This window comes from Enhydra lutris, unplaced genomic scaffold (genome assembly GCF_002288905.1).
Source record: "Enhydra lutris kenyoni isolate GAN:26980312 unplaced genomic scaffold, ASM228890v2 scaffoldscaffold77, whole genome shotgun sequence".
NCBI classification, from domain to species: domain Eukaryota; kingdom Metazoa; phylum Chordata; class Mammalia; order Carnivora; family Mustelidae; genus Enhydra; species Enhydra lutris.
The window spans coordinates 5,391,267-5,408,366 of record NW_019154161.1 but is presented as its reverse complement, the minus strand read 5'-3'; the positions used below and the strand labels follow the sequence as shown (position 1 = coordinate 5,408,366).

The 17,100-nt window shown below is 50.1% G+C and overlaps 1 pseudogene; it reads right to left on the bottom strand.

Moving 5' to 3' along the window:
- Window positions 1-186: 186 nt before the first annotated feature.
- On the bottom strand, window positions 187-1,444 carry LOC111160591 (annotated as a pseudogene).
- Between the last annotated feature and the right edge of the window lie 15,656 nt (window positions 1,445-17,100).

Here is a 17,100-nt window from a genome sequence, read left to right as displayed (position 1 = left end):
CTAGTCTGCCCCCTCCAAGTGAGGTAGATGGAAAATGATGGGGTCTGCAAGTCCCCTAGGAGTTTGCATTTTCCTTACAATGGTCTTTGCCAATGAAGGGGGAGAGGGTGTCCTGGTGTAATGGATGGGGGGCGGGAAGCCACTCACATGAGTGGAAGTGTGAGTGACGGAATGAGTTAGCTAGGTCCGTGTGTCCTGCTGGCCCATCTAGTAGTGGGTGGGTGGGATCCAATGGAAGACAATGTCTTTCCATGACACAGTGCTGAATCAGTGGACTGGGAAGGCAGGGGGACTGCTGGAACGTTCCACCCACTAGTGGGTGAAGTCCCTGTGGAAGGTGCCACCGAGCAGGTTAGTCGGGACGTGACCAAAAAGCCTGGTGGCCCCAGCACCCCTCCAGCCTCCCTTATGCCCCTAAAAGGACTGGGTGGTATTAGCTGGGCCGGTTCAGGAAGGGACAGTGTGGACAGGAGGAGGTCACGTCGGAGACACCACAGCCACATCGAAGACCAAGGTTCCGCGCGCGGCCTCTATTCCTTGGGCGGTGCCTCGGGCGCGGCCGGGGGGTCCCGGGCGCAGAGCTGGGCGCGCACCTCCCGGATCTGCGCCCGCAGCTCGTCCACGGCGCTCTGCAGCGCCGCCGCCTGCACCCGATCCTGCAGGGCCTCCAGCGCCAGCGCCAGGTGGTCCACCTCGTCCCGCATCGTGCTCCAGGCGGCGTGCCGGTCTGTCTCCTTGCGCCGCTGCTGCGCCTGGTGGCGCCAGTACTCCAGCACCAGGCAGCCGCAGGCCACCACGAAGATGGTGGCCTCGCCCAGCAGCTCGGCGCCCAGCTCCGCGGCCGCGTTCTCGTTCAGCGGCTTGACGGCTTGCATACTGAAGCCCATGAGGCGCATCTTGGTGCGCATCTCCGCCCAGTGGTACACTGCGGGGGAAGAGGAGTAAGGGATCTTTGGCGCGGGAGCCGCGGAAATCCCCGCCCCTCGACGCCTCGGTGTCCGGGCCGGAGCAATGGGCACAGGGCAGCCAGAATCGCCGGCGTTAGGGAGTGGGCGTCTTTCAAGAGGAAAGGCGCTGGGGCGGAGGGCGTCATCTGGCCTGGGGTGGCCCGGGGGTCATCTTTTGAAAGCGTCCAGAAGATTCTGGCGAGCAGCCAGGCATGAGAAAATGCTGCTCTGCAGAGGAGGTCCTGAATGGGGGCCGCACCTCGGGGGTGGGGGTGGGGGGTCACAGATCACCGGTAGGTGTAAAACTTGCTGCTTCAGCTCCTTCCCCAGCGCGCTCGAGGGCCCTCCAGGCTCCTCCCCTCCTCCCCTGAAGGTGGCGCTGACACTCGCGGTCTCCCGACGCGCGTCGGCTGCGGGGTTTGGGGCTTAAGCCAGGCTGTGCTAACTTCTTTACCTAATCACTTACTCAGCTGAATAAGGGCTGGGAGCGTTGTCATCGTCCATGCACACAACACAAGCGCAACACAGATGTTGAAACCCGAGTCACTCCGGGAATCATTAATATCCATCCAGAGACAAGTAGTTGCTGACCGAGAAAATACGGGTCCCCGGGCTCATTAAGGAAGGAATTTAAGGAAAACATCTTCTACTTCTCCCCTGCCACCGCAACCAGCCTGACATGACTGCCTTTCCTTCCTTTTAGGTAGAAGAGTAACACATGCACGTGGGGGGAATGATTTAGACCACACGCAAGGGGCTAGACTGTAAAACCCAAGCCCGCCTTCCCACCTCCAGCTTCAGCCCTGCTCCCACTCCCACCACTTTTGGTCCTTTCTGCATTGATTACTTCCAGCTTATCGCCCCGATGCCAAATAACAAGCTTATACCTCCATTTCTTGATTTACTAAGTTGAATTTTTAAAAAATATTCTGTTTTGATTGTTCTGCTCCGACTCGGCCCTTATGTGACTTTATCACCAATTCTGGATCCTCTCCTTCCCCCACTCTCAACTTTCACAAGTGAGTTAAATTTAAGCTACTTTTTTACTGTTTATTGGTAATCTTTGTCATTGTAGATAATGTGCCTATTGCCTGAACTTCCTGCCAAGTGTACCGATCAGTATATTAACTGCCCTACCCTGCCCCCCAGTCTCCCCCCTTCTATGGTCAGTGCCCCATACTATTACTGTTACATTGCCACTGTGTCTGTCTGTCCGTCTTTATTTGAGAGACAGAGAGAGAGCAAGCACAGAGGGAGAAAGAGAAGCAGACTGCCCGTCGAGCCGGGAGCCCATCGTGGCGCTCGATCCCAGGACCCCGAGATCACCACCACCTGGGTCAAAAGTAAGCCGCTTAACCGACTGAGCCACCCAGGTGCCCCGCCATAGTGTCTTTCTAAGGTTAAAATAAGTCTTCAGTGCTTGGTACACAGACTGAGTCTGAAAATGAAAATATAGAGCATGTATATAATTAAGGTTATGTAAATACTAATCACTGGGAACCCATAACGTAGATGTAATTTTGTTTCTGCATTCTGAAGCAGTAACATTAATTGGTGGCTCTAAACATTGCTACATGTCATGTCACATTTTTAGTCTTTTCATAGTTATTTTTTATATATTTTTCCTTTTTATTTTTTAAAGATTTTATTTATTTATTTATTTATTTGTCAGAGAGAGAGAGAGAGCACAAGCAGGCAGAGTGGCAGGCAGAGGCGGAGAGAGAAGCAGGCTCCCTGCTGAGCAAGTCCGATGCGGGACTTGATCCCAGGACCCTGGGATTATGACCTGAGCCGAAGGCAGTGGCTTAACCGACTGAGCCACCCAGGTGTCCCTCATACTTATTTTTATTTGTTTGTTTGTTTGTTTATGTAGACTCCATGCCCAATATGGGGCTTGAACTCACAACCCTGAGATTAAGAGATGCATGCTCTTCTGACTGAGCCAAGCAGGTGCCCAGTCTTCTCATATTTAGAGTTTTATTTTACTGTATGAAGCTTTTAGTTTTCCCTAGACTGGTTTCTCATCACAAATGCCCGATGTGACCCACCAATGCCTAGCTGACTATGTGACCAAGACCATCCAGCTCTTTGCTCCTATTCTCTCTCTCTCTCTTTTTTCCCCCCATTCTCTTTACCAAATAGTCAGCTGTAGACCTGTGAGCTATTTTCTGGGCTGCAGAGGGGCCATCCTCTCATCCTGTCTTCACATTGCTCTCCTTCACACTGTTCCTCCTCTTGAGGAACTGATTCTTCGTGGAATTCCATCCTAGGTTGGCTGAAGTCTCTCCCTAAGTACCCTTCTCAGAAAGGGTGCTTGGTACCCTTGAATCTTTGCATATTTGAAATAATTTTTTCCACGTTCGCACTGGACTAGATGATAGTTTTTAGGTCAGAATTACTGGTTCAAAAATCATACGCCTGGGGGCGCTGGGGGGCTCAGTGGGTTACTCACGTGCCTTTGGCTCAGGTCCTGATTCCAGCCTCAGGCTTCCTGCTCAGTGGACAGCCTGCCTCTGCCTCTCTCTCTGCTGCTCCCCCTGCTTGTGCTCACTCTATCCAATTCTTTTTAATTAAGAAAAAACAAAAAAACAAAAAAACAAAAAAAACCACCAAAAGACAAAGCCATATTCCTCAACAGTTTGGAGACCTTCATTATCTGTAATGGGCAGACAGGCTTTCTTGTCATCCCTGTGGCACCGACATTGCACCAGAATGGGCCTATGAGTGAGTTTCCCTTATTTTATACCCTTCTATCTGAACCCTGTTTCTCTCTTTAGTCCTGGGGATTTTTCTTGTACATGCATCTAAGGATTAACCTTACCAAAACAGAGATCTGGTCTTTACCCTTGGAATGTCCTGCCAGATAAGACATCTTTGTTCACCAGATAATCTATACCGGCAATGTAATTTATGGTGGGGGCTTTGGGCCAGGTGGTATCAGCTCAGCCTTTGGAAGGGCTAGAAACTAAGGTCAGCCACACAGGTGGTAAATCTCGTCTATATGTCCCATCCCCACTACAACCTCGGATGCCACGGCTCAGGGGAACTTCCCTGGTTGGCAATACTCCGTATGTTTATTACTCATTGTTGCTGGGAGAAGTTAGTGCTGTCCATGACTCCACGGGGAGAGACGGCTGGAAGCTTGCACTTGGAATTCTCCTGGGCTGTGCTCTCCGTGTCTCTTCCCTTGGCTGATGGTAAAATCTGTATCCTTTCACGGTAATTAACTGTAAGGAGGGGTATAACAGTTTTCAGTGAGTTGTGTGAGGACTTCTAGCAAGTTATCGAAACTGGGGGTTGTCGTGGGGTCCCCCCCGAGCTTGCAGTTGGTGTCAGAAGTAAGGGTGAACTTAATGAGCCCCTCACTTTGTACATCTTATGCATTTCCTGCTCTCCGTTTCCCCTTTATATCTTCTGGAACTCACCCAATTTGAGGCGCCACCTGCACTGACCCTCCAGGCCTCTAGATGTCCCTCTTCTTGTTTTCTTCACCCTTCCTCCTTCCTCCAGATCCTGGTAGCTTTCATTGACTTCTCCTTTCAGATCATCCAGCAGTTTCAGGGGGATTTGGCAACCATATTTGTGATTTTCATCATCTTTCCTTATCAAAACATGGTATTATAGAAGATCCAAACATGCAGACGAGTTCAGAGTCGCCACTCGATTCTATCACATCAACATCTTGATAAGTGAGCTAAGTGAGAACTCCCGGCATGTGGGCCCATTGTGTTAACTGGAAGTTAACTGCAGTTGAGGTTACCGTGCAGGAAACGGGGTGCAGGCACTGCCCAGCCAGTGCCAAAATCGGGGCAGGATTGACACCGGGTGCTGACCCAAAGGCAGTGTCTCTCCTGGGGCCTTCTAGGAGCTCCTTTCCCTCCCTGCAGCCCCTGCCCTGATCCAGGCCTCTCCTTTCCCACCCTTGCCCCCTCCAGCATGGCCCCCACAAGGTAGCCAGAAGAGTCCTTCTAAAGTACAGATCTGACCAAGACCTTCCCCTGCTCAGAATGTGCTGTGGCTCACAGTGTCCTCAGGAAAAAAGCCAAAGTCCCTAGCATGATGTCTAAGGTCTCTGAACATCTCTGCAGGGTGATCTTTGGAAAGAACTCACCCATTCCCAAGCCCCTACCAACATTTCCTATTTTCATACAGACTTTTATTGTCTGAAATTAAATTTTTTTTTTTTAATTTGAGAGAGAGAGACAGAGTGAGAGAGCATGAGAGGTCAGAGGGAGAAGCAGACTCCCCATGGAGCCGGGAGCCCAACGTGGGACTCGATCCCAGGGCTCTGGGACCATGACCTGAGCCGAAGGCAGTCACCCAACCAACTGAGCCACCCAGGAGCCCCTGAAATTAATTTTTAAATGAGCAGCAGACATCTTGTGATAGAAGTGTGTTGGTTTCTTTGACCCTGAACTATTGGGGAAGGTAAGAGTCACCAGCAGGATGCTAATCTAGGACACTCGTAGGAGATGTCTGTTCCCTGGGAAGTCCCCATTCCAGAGCAGGCCAGGACGAGTTTCTGTTAGTTGACTGCAAAGCATCAATGAGGTATGTGAATTCATTTTAGTCTCTGGCTCAGTCAGTAGAATATGCGATTCTTGATCTCAGACCTGTGAGTTTGAGCCCCATACTGGGTGTACAGACTGCTTAGAAAAAAAACCAAAAAAAACAAAAAAAAAAACTTTAGGAGCACCTGGGTGGCTCAGCTGGTTAAGCATCCAACTCTTGGTTTCAGCTCGGGTCATGATCTCAGGGTGGTGAGATCGAGCCGTGTCGGGCTCTGTGTTCATCGTAGAGTCTGCTTGAGAGCCTCTCTCTCCCTTTGTCTCTTCCCCACCTTATGCTCTAAGTAAGTAAATAAACAAACAAATAAAATCTTTTTTTTTTTTTTAAAGGAATTTTAGGGGCACCTGGCTGGGTCATTGGGTGGAGCACACAACTCTTGATCTCAGGGTCGGGAGTTCAAGCCCCACTTTGGGGCACAGAGCTTACTTTAAAAAACAAAAAGGGGGGCCGCCTGGGTGGCTCAGTGGGTTAAAGCCTCTGCCTTCGGCTCAGGTCATGATCCCAGTGTCCTGGGATCGAGCCCCGAGTCAGGCTCTCTGCTCAGCAGGGAGCCTGCTTCCTCCTCTCTCTCTGCCTGCCTCTCTGCCTACTTGTGATCTCTGTCTGTCAAAATAAATAAATAAAAATCTAAAAAAAAAAAAAAGGGAATTTCATACTTTCTTTTATTAAGAAAGTAAGAAGGAAAACCACAGACTGGGAGAAAATATTACAAATAATATACAGTAATATTATTATAAATTGATATATAATAATATATTTATTATCTAATAATATCATCATAAGAATTTAATTACTATCTAATAAAGGACTTGTATCCAGAACACATAAAGAACTCTTGGGGTACCTGGGTGGCTCAGTGGGTTAAAGTCTGCCTTCAGCTCAGGTCATGATCTCAGGGTCCCGGGATCGAGCCCCACATCGGGTTCTCTGCTCAGCAGGGAGCCTGCTTCCCTCTCTCTCTCTCTGCCTGCCTCTCTGCCTACTTGTGATCTCTGTCTGTCAAATAAATAAATAAAATCTTAAAACAAAAACAAAAAATACCCTCAACATTAGGAAGATAAACAATCCAATTAAAATGGGCAAAAGTTGTGAACAGACATCTCACCAAAGAAGACATACAAATGGCCACTAAGCACATCAAAAGATGCTCAACACATTAGTCACTAGAGGCACACAAATCAAAACCACAATGAGGCACCATTTCACACCCACTGGAATAACTATAATCAAGACGACAAAAAAAATAACCCAACTGCTTTCAAGGTTTCAGAGAGAAAGCAACTCTCATCTACCTTGAGTGGGAATGTCGAGTGGTTCAGCTACTTTGGAAAACAGTCTGGCAGTTGCTTAAAAAGTTAAACATCAATTTACCATAAGACCCAACAAATCCACTCCTGGGTATCTACGCCAGGAGAAATAACACACGTCACATGCTTGCGCGCAAATGTTCCCAGTGGAACGTTTTCACAAGAGCTGAAAAGTGGAAACAACCCAGTGGCTGTTGACTGGTGAATGGGTAAATAAAATCTGGTGTATTTATACAGTGGAATATTATCATTATTATTTTTTAAGATTTTATTTATTTGACAGGGAGATACACAGCGAGAGAGGGAACACAAGCAGGGGGAGTGGGAGAGGGAGAAGCAGGCTCCCCGCTGAGCAGGGAGCTGGATGCGAGGCTTGATCCCAGGAACCGGGGATCCTGACCTAAGCCGAAGGCAGATGCTTTACGACTAAGCCACCCAGGCGCCCCTACAGTGGAGTATTCTTAACACATAAAAAGGAGGGAAGCAGTGATCCAGGCTACAGCATGGATGAGTCCTGAAAACATTATGCTGAGTGATAGAAACCAGACACAAAAGACCATGTAGTGTTAACGGTTCCTTTTATATGAAATGACTACAACAGGGAGATCTATAGAGACAGGAAGTAGATTAGTGGTGGCTGGGGTGGGAGTGGGGGCGGCAGTGGTACGGTAGGGGTGAGGGGGCGAGGGAGTGACTATTAATGGACACGCGGGACTTCTTTGGAGTGAAAGAAATATTCTAAAATTGAATTTTGGTCATGGTCGCCCAGCTGGATAAATTTACTAAAAATGATAAAAGCATTCACTGGAAACAGGAATTTTGTGGCAAGTAGATTACACCTCAATAAAACTGTTTAAATAAACAAAATGAAACGCCGGGGGTCTTGGAGCGTCTGCCACCGAAAGGGGCTGATGCTGTCATGAGCAGGGCTCTCAGATTGATGACGACGGCTCCCTGCTGAGCCCAAGGGGGACCCTGCCAAGCACCAGGGGCCTCAGGAACGAGTGCTCCTATCTGCGGCGTGTTCAGTTTTCCAAAGTTGAAACCCCTCTCCTGGCCTGGGGATGCGCCCTTGCTGTCAGCCAGGAATGGACATAGAACCCGGAGCCCCCCATGGCTCCTCCAGGTGGGGATTACTCTTCTCCCACACCCAAAGGGCGTGAGACCAGCCAGGGTTGCCATGGTGGCCCCTGGATGTCACCGGGGACCCTGACTCACGCTGTCCCAGCCTTACCTCCCTTGTGATGGGGGATTTTAGCCACATGCCCCAAAGACGCCTGCTGTCCCCCTGGGGGGCCCTATCCTCCTTCTAAGCCGACGGCAGGGCGGGGATGGTCAGAAAGCATGGGCGTCTGATCTCTCCCTTTTTACGAGGAAGCCACTGGATTTCCTGGAGACCCCAAGGAGCAGACTGGCCTCATGTCATGGATCCACCCTTCCCTTCGGGGGAGTCCAACACCCTTGGCTAGCCACATGCTTATACCTAATCCAACAGGGGTTCTCATGATGGAGAGGCAGGGGAGAAGGGCGACTTGGCAAGAAGCCAAGTGTCTCCCAAAGTGAGCTCGCTGGTGGGCTCTCACCTGTCTCTACAGCCCCCTGCCAAGAAGACTCTTTGCTTCTCTCCCCACCTGGCAACCAGCTCTCAGGCTTGTGGGCCAGGATGCTCCTCCCACTCCTGGAGCTCCGCCCACTGCAGGAAGCTACAGTGAGAACACACGTGCCCACCACAGGCTCTGCAGCCTGGCATTTGTGGTGGGTAGTGAGACCTCAAAAGCCCATCGTGGGTTGCTTGAGGGAGGAGATCGAGGAGGGGCTTGAGCAAACTTGGGGAGTGATGACATATGTTCACGATCTCCAGCATGGAAGTGGCTTCTCAAGGACATACACAGGTAAAAAGTCATTACACACTTTATGTCCATGTGTTATACTGTGCGTCACTGATCCCTTACTAAAGGTGCTTCAGGAAAAAAAGAAACCAAGGTAAGGCAGGGCAAGCAGCTTAGAAACAGACAGAAGGACTGAGAGTTTGTTGCTCAGAGAGAAAAAGTCCTGACTCTAAAGTGATCACAAGGGTGCATGTGATCTATCCCATTGTTGATGTTCTGGCTATTTCCAAAGGAACCTCATTCAGTGCTCTCTGGCCCCTTTGCTCTCTCTCAACTTTGGGCCTTTGCATATGCTGTTCTTTCTGCCTGCAACACACACTCCTTCCTACACTCATCATGAATTTTTAGGTCCTGTTCAGATGCTTCCTCCTGGGGGAAGCCCTTTCTGACCACCCTGCTGGGTCTGTCACCCTCCGTAAAGGCTTTGCCAACCCAGCTCCAACCACTCTGGGCTGTCACCATCTGGGGAGCGGTCTGTCTCCCCCATGGACTGGGAGTCCCAGGAATGCAAGGCTAAGAGTGTCTTGGTCACTCCTGTATCCCCAGCACAGCCTAGTAAGGGGTGAGGCACAGAGCAGGTACTCGGGGAATATGTATTAAAAACATCAGTTAATCAATCGATCAATCAGTCAACCAATGAATACACAACCTTCCAACCGCAAAAGAGCCAAGGGTACTCTTACAGTGGACAGACCGGAGGGTCAGCACTCAAACCGAGTGGTCCAACTGAGCGTCATCCATAATGGGACAAAATGACATCATGACCAGAGGAAGGTGGCATGGGACAGACACGGCATCACCCACAGAGTTTTCCTGCTGAAAATGTTCAATCTGGATCTAATCATGAGTCCAGAGCATGGGTCATTTTGCACAGGACAACTGAGCTGGAAGTTTTCAAAAATCCAAAGTCCTACAAGTCCAAAAAAGGCAGAACTGTCCTAGATTTCAAAAGATTAAAGAGAGGGCTGTAAAATGTAATGTGTGGGCCATGACTGAATCCTGGGTTGTATGGAAAAGAGGTCTATAAAATATATTTTGACATTGTTGGAGAAATTTGAAAACAAGCAGTATCTTAGATGACATTATGAAATTATTAAGAATTTTCTTAATGTGGAGCGCCTGGGTGGCTCAGTCAGTTAAGGATCTGCCTTCTGCTCAGGTCATGACCGGGGTCCTGGGATAGAGCCCCGCATCGGGCTATCTGCTTGGCAGGGAGCCTGCTTCTCCCTCTGCCTGCCACTCCCCCTGCTTATGCTCTGTCAAATATATAAATAAAATCTTAAAAAAAAAAAAAAGAACTTTCTTAGTATATGATGGCTTTTTGGATTGTGTGGGAGAAGGTTCTTATTCTTAGAAGACATACACTTAAGTTTTTAAGGGTAAAGTGCTATGACATCTGCAAATTACTTTCAAATGATTCAGTGAAAAAAATCTGTGTACGTATGGAGACAGAGATAGAGACATAAAGCGTAGAGGTTACATGTTTGTGCCCCCCCCCCAAACCAGGACATATGTTGAAGCCCTAACCCCCAGTGTGATGGTATTTGGAGGTGGAGCCTCTGGGAGGTAATTCAGTTTAGATGAGGTCATGAGGGCAGGGGCCCCTGAACGGGATTCGTGTCCTTATAAGAAGAGAAAGAGGGGCGCCTCGGTGGCTCAGTTGTTAAGCATCTGCCTTCAGCTCAGGTCATGATCCCAGGTTTCTGGGATGGAGCCCCACATCAGGCTCCCTGCTCAGAGGGAAGCCTGCCTCTCCCTCTCCCGCTCCCCCTGCTTGTGTTCCCTCTCTCACTGTAACTCTCCCTGTCAAATAAATAAATAAATAAAATCTTAAAAAAAAAAAAAAAGAAGAAGAAAAGAGAAACCAGGGCTTTCTTTCCTGCCTCTCTCTCTGCCATATGAGCACACCGTGAGAAGGCAGCTGTCTACAGACCAGGAAGCAGGACACCAGGAACGGAATCTGTTAGTGTCTTGATCTTGGATTTCCCAGCCTCCAGAATGGTGAAAAAATAAATTCCTGCTGAGCCCGCAGATCCAAGATCTCTGAAGGGCACACACATGGCACGATGGGAACAAGCAGTGACTCTAGTAAGGGCATCTGGGTGTTCACTGCATAGTTTTTCCCATTTTTTGGTAGGTTTGACAATTTTCCAAATAAGATGTTGGGGAGAAATACATGCAAAAAAAAAATTGAGTACATAAAGAAAATATACCACAATGTAAAAAAGTGCTGATGATTTCTGGCCATTAGGTTTTATGATGGTCTTGATGTTTAAATTTTCTCCTCTGAATACTGGGGACTTGCTCAGTTAAATAAGAGAGGAAAACCCAGAATGCACACATGATCAGATTGAGCAGTTGTCATTTCCAGGAATTATTCTTAAGAAACTCACAATGGGATGCACGAAGATTTAGCCCAGGGCCCCTGAGGCCCAGCATGGCTCTCTAGGGAGGTCCTTTCCTGTTAATTGCTGGGGTGGTGCCCTCCAGGGCAAGGAGAGGCTGTGCCAGTGTGTGGTGTGTGAGAGCTCCATTGTCTAAGTTTAAAGCTTGAGACCCAAGGTGCGTGGCTGGCTCAGTCCGTGGAGCAGGTGACTCTTGATCTCGGGGTCATGAGTCTGAGCCACACACTGGGTGGGGAGAGGACTCAAAAAATTTTAAAAAACACACACACACACATAAAAATAAACCTCAATTGGGGCACCTGTGTGGCTCAGTTGGTTGAGCGACTGTCTTCGGCTCAGGTCATGATCCTGGAGTCCCGGGATCGAGTCCCACATCGGGCTCCCTGCTCGGCAGGGAGTCTGCTTCTCCCACTGACCTCTCTCCTCTCATGCTCTCTCTTTCTCTCTCAAATAAATAAATAAAATCTTAAAAAAAAAAAAAACCAAACCTCAAGACCCATGGGCAGTTAGGGGGGCAGGGAGTAAATCCTCAGGTGCCTTGTCCACTGTCTCCTGTAAGATTAAGCATCAGATGCCCACAGAATTAACCTGCTCACTAACACAGCTTACAAAGACTTCCTTCCTCTCTTCTCTCACTTTCCTCCAAAAGACCATCTTCTATCTCCCCCTCAAACAGTCAAAGGATAGCAGTAATTCATTCTCCCTATAATTACTTTCTGAAGAGGGGACTAAGGGGCCCAATGTGTAGCAAAAAAATAAAAAAATAATAAAATAACTCGATTGTTTAAAAGGTACTGAGTTCCTGTTTGGAATGATGAAAAAGTTCTGCACAAAGAGAGTGGCTGGTGATGGTTAGACGACATTGGGCGTGTATTCAATGCCACTGAATTGTATACTTAAAATGGCTAGAATGATTCCTGATGTGTTATGTACATGTTGTCAATTTAAGAAGAAAAGAGAGGGGCACCTGGGTGGCTCAGTGGGTTAAGCCTCTGCCTTTGGCTCAGGTCATGATCTCGGGGTCCTGGGATCGAGCCCGCATTGGGTTTTCTGCTCAGCCGGGACCTTGCTTTCCCCTGTCTCTCTGCCTACTGCTCTGCCTGCTTGTGATCTCTCTCTCTCTGTCAAATGAATAAATAAAAATCTTTAAAAAAATAAAAAAGAAAAGATACTTTGGTAAAGAGAAATGAGCCTGGGTACTGCTCTTGCTCACCCCAACTGCTCAACAAGCACGGTGTACTGCCATTCTGGCACCAATCACCCGGAGCTCGAGCAGACTCCATGGGGTGAAGGCTCCATCCCCCAGGACACCGCCCACTCCACGTAGCAGCCAAGTGGGTTCCCAAGGGACAAATGAGGGGGCTCCCACAAGCCCCCTCAGGCCCCAAACTTCACTGGAACCACTCACAGAATGCTCCGGAAACAGTCTACCTACAATTGCAGCAGGTAAAGGGTAGGAGGGACTGTGGCTGGCTTCCTCATCATCTTATGCTAGGTCTTTCCACCAGCCCCACCCAGATTCAGCTTGGTAGCCTAACAAAGATATACTTATCACTTACGAATTTAACAAAAGCTTCTGAAGCTTTATAAGAACAGGTAAATCTGGGGGCGCCTGGGTGGCTCAGAGGGTTAAAGCCTCTGCCTTCGGCTCAGGTCATGATCCCAGGGTCCTGGGATCGAGCCCTGCATCAGCCTCTCTGCTCAGCAGGGAGCCTGCTTCCCTTTCTCTCTCTCTGGCTGCCTCTCTGCCTACCTGTGATCATTGTCTGTCAAATAAATAAATAAAATCTTAAAAAAAAAAAAAAGAACAGGTAAATCTGGTTAGCAGATATCTTCTTTATCACCCTGCAAAGACTAAGGGAGGTACTCAGCAGACATCTTCCCACACACACACAAGCCGTGGCTCCCCCGCTATGCACCAACCAGGGGCTGCCCAGTGCAGGCCAGAGCTCTGGAGGGGCATCTGCTGGGAGTCCCGACTCCTCATCTTCCTGGGTAAGGGCCTCCCATCACCTGCCTCTTCCCGACAGAGCCCCCACCTTCACGTCCACCCCCCCTTCTCTCTCTCTCGTAGCTCTCTTCCTCCTGCTGCTCCCATCCCTGCACGGAAGGCTCCATCCCCCCAGAGGTGAGCACGGTGTCGGGGACAGGGAGGTCTGACCCCTCTGGGGTGGCAGAGGATGGGAGGGCTTTCTGGGGAACATCTAAGAGGCAAACATGAAATATCAGCCAGTTCAACTGAGACACAGAGTGGTGAGCTGAACCTCGGTCTCTGGAGGGGCTGGGAGCCCCAGGCAGGGACAGAAGGGCTCTGGTCCCTGCAGAAGCACAGGCTGTGGTCTCTGGAGGGGACCCTGCAGGGCTGGCTTTCCGTGAGTGAGTCAGGGGAACAGCAGGGTCTGAAGGTTGGGGCTCTCATAAACCGGGATTGTGCCAAGTTCAGACACAAACCATAAAGGCAGAAGGGGCTGGCCCTAGGACAGAGCTGCCATTTGGGACCCCGTCCTTGGCCCCCAGGGGCCTGGACTATGAAGGCACTGGGTGGGGCGTAGAAAGGAAGGGCAAGGGCGTTGCCTACCTTCTACCAGGTGCCCCTGCCCTGCTGCGGTGTAAGCCTCGCGGCTGAGTTCTGACCTGCCTCCCACTGCTCCCCACTTTGGGTTCTGGGGTAGCCCTGGTGAGGATCCCTCCTCGAGCTACATGTGAAGGCTGGGGGCAGGGCGTGCTTCTTGGGTGGGAGCAGAAATGGTATGTCTTCGGGGCTCAGAGAGAGAAGGGGAGTGTTGGGCTGAGTCAGGAGCCAAAGTCAAGAGGCCTGTCCCACTAGGGGCCCAGCTGGTGAAGCTTTTCTATGAAAACTCCTGTAGTTCAACCCCACTTGGCGCCTTAAAAGGAGAGGGGAAAAAAAGGGGGGGGGGGCAAGGGCAAGAAGGAGCGGGAGAAGGGAGAAGGGCAGAAGCTAAGCCGTGTGTGGCCCGCAGGGGAGGTGCTCATGACCAGAAGGGAGCGGTGGCTGCTCGGTGGCACTGTGGCCCTGGACCCCAAGGACTTCAAGTGGAGCTGCTGCAGAGACTTCTACCCCTTCCACGGCCCCACGCAGCGGTGCTGCCAGACCTGGGACAAGTTCATTGTCATCCCCATGGACCCCCAGAAGTCCGAGGCTGAGGACTGCAGGACGTACACCCAGGAAACCCCAGGTAGGTCCCTACCCTGCTGACAGGTCTAGAGGGGTGTGTCCTATCTGTTTGCAAGTCAACAGGGCAGCCCTTCTGGTGTTCTGCCCTCTCCTGACCCCTTCCCCTCCCCACCACCAGGTCCCAGATCGCCAAGCGTGTGATGGGAAGTCCCCTGGGTGTCCCACAAGAATGTCTGACTCCACAAGTAGGTAGGAAAGGGAGTGTGGGCAAAGTGGAGAGGCTCATCTGGTTGTAGGAAGTCATGGCCAAGTGGAAATCACCCGGTGGCCACCATCCAGCAGCCGTGCCCCTGCTGCCCCTTCAAGGGTCTCCCAGGGGTACTTCAAGGTCAAGGGAAACCCTGTCTCTAAACTTGGACTGGTCATGACCAGGGTGTCTGGGTTTCTCTTCTCTACATGTTGCAGAGTAACAGGAAAACCAGTGCGCAGACCCGTGCGCATTCTCGTGTGAAGATACCCGGACGCTGCAACGTGTAAACGAAGGTGCATATCATGAATGGGTTTTGATAAGCAGATTCTACTGTTATTTGCCCGTTTCTCCTGGATCCTGTGTCACCAATAAAGACCGCACCCTTCGCTCAGTGTCAGTCTCGGCTGGCTTGCTGCACGTGGGGGACCAACTCTCGCTGGCTCCGGTTACAGTAACTGGTTGGGCTCCAACACTCAACGCAAACTGGACGGGGAGGTTCTGCCCCAGAGCAGCAGGCATTGGGGTGCCTGGTCTCATGCTCCCCACAAAAGACCGCTGGGGCTATGACACTTCCCTAAGTCCCACCCCTTCCATTCTTGCCCGCCCTTGTCTGCTCCCAGGAGGCCGAGTGCTTGGGAAGGCATCATCATGAACCGTCCTCTGTATGCCGGGGAGGTTTGGGCAGCGCCCACAAGACAGGAGGGGGATGGGAGAAGGTATTGGTAGGGCCCATCTCTCCTGTTCTCCCACAGGGCCAGAGCGGCAGGCTGTGCCCGTGACCTGAGGTTGCCGTTCTGGCTGTTTATCACTCCTGGGGCTCTGCCGAGATCTCGGGATGGTTCTCAGCTTTGCTGTGCCCGCTCCCTGGGTGCCTCAATATCCTTCCCTGGATCCCTTCACCGACACCTGCATCCTGTACTGAAATCTCTTCCCTCTCCTCTGAGACTGTTTACCGATCACTTAGAAGACAGACACAGAACACTTGACAGAATGATTCTCACTTTGTACATGCACGCATATCTATCAAAATCTATACAGTGCATAATTTTTTCTCTGCAGACACAGTGCATGCACACATGCACGTGCAGAGGACATGAAACACAGCTAGAAGTGAACACTGATCATCTCTGGATAGTAGGATCACAGATGATTTTTATCCTTCCATTTTATGCTTTTCATTGTTGCTGAGTTTTCCTAGGGAGGCTGCTGTGTGTTGAGATATGTAGAAAATAATGATTGGAAAACAAAGAAATGACCCAAATGGAATTCATTTCTGGACAGAGCAGTGTTCACAGGTGTCCGGTCACGCGGAGCCTCCTTTCCCCGCATGCCCTCCTCTCCGTGGCCCAGAGCCTGTGTAACCTGCTTACCGACCTCTCAGTCCTGTCCCGCTAGGCTGCACACTCTATGCTCAGGGAGGGGAACATTAAAAAAACAATGTTTTTATGAATTTCCTTCCCACTGGCATCTCTGGGCCTTTGCATGTGCTGTTCTCTCTGCATCTGGCCTACCCTGGACTTCACCCCATGCACCTTTTCGCTTTGTTGATTTCATTCTGTGTCCTTACACTGGAATCAACATGAGTATCAGTTTTTCTGAGTCCTGTGAGTCCTAGCAAATCATTGGGGGACCCCCAACACAAAGAGAGTCAAAGAGTCAAAGATGTGGTTCTTATAAGATCCTTCACACAGAACCTGTAACCCAATAAATGTGAAATCTAGGACAGTCACTGGGGCTCCTGGGGCTCAGTGGGTTAAGCCTCTGCCTTCAGCTCGGGTTGTGATCTCAGGGTCCTGGGATCGAGCCCCGCATTGGACTCTCTGCCTGGCCGGGAGCCTGCTTCCCCCTCTGTCTCTCTCAAATAAATAAATAAAATCTTAAAAAAAAAAATCTAGGACAGTCATTTCCTCTGCCTCAGCATCCTCTTCTGTAAAATGGGGGGGGTCATAATCGCCCTGTACTCTTTGGATGGAGATGTTTATAATTTGGGGTGAAGAAGCGCTTCTCAAACAAGGGAGGAAAAGTAAGAGCCATAAAAGAAAAGATGAGAAAATCTGGCTTATCAAAATAAAACAAAAACAAAATCTGTAGAACAAAAGACACCCTAAACAAGCATTAAGGACAAGTAAAGCGGGCATTCGTCACAGGAACTGGAGTATCCAATCAACAGCTGAACATACGCCGAACCCGCTAGGGGTCATCAGAGAAGCACAGACAGAGTCCCCCACGCTAAGCGTCTTACCGCACAGCTCCAGTGAGAGGTTTGCCAGAAAGCCTCCCCATCTCAAACACAGCGTGCAGATTCTATGAAGGGCACATCGGATCACTAGGAGAGAGAATGGGCAGCCTACAGAAGGTGCATGTGGGACGCTGGAGGACGGCCCCCCAACACGTCCGCCTCTGCAATGCCTGGAAGCTCTGAGTCTTCCATATGGCCAAAGGGACTTCATGGATGTGATGAAGTGAATTAAGGATTTGCAATGGGGAGATTATCCTGGATTACCCAGGTGGTCCCTAATCCCAATGACAAGTGTCTTCATAAAAGGTGGGAGAGTAGACACAGATACAGAGCAGAAAGCCACGTGTGAGGATGGAGG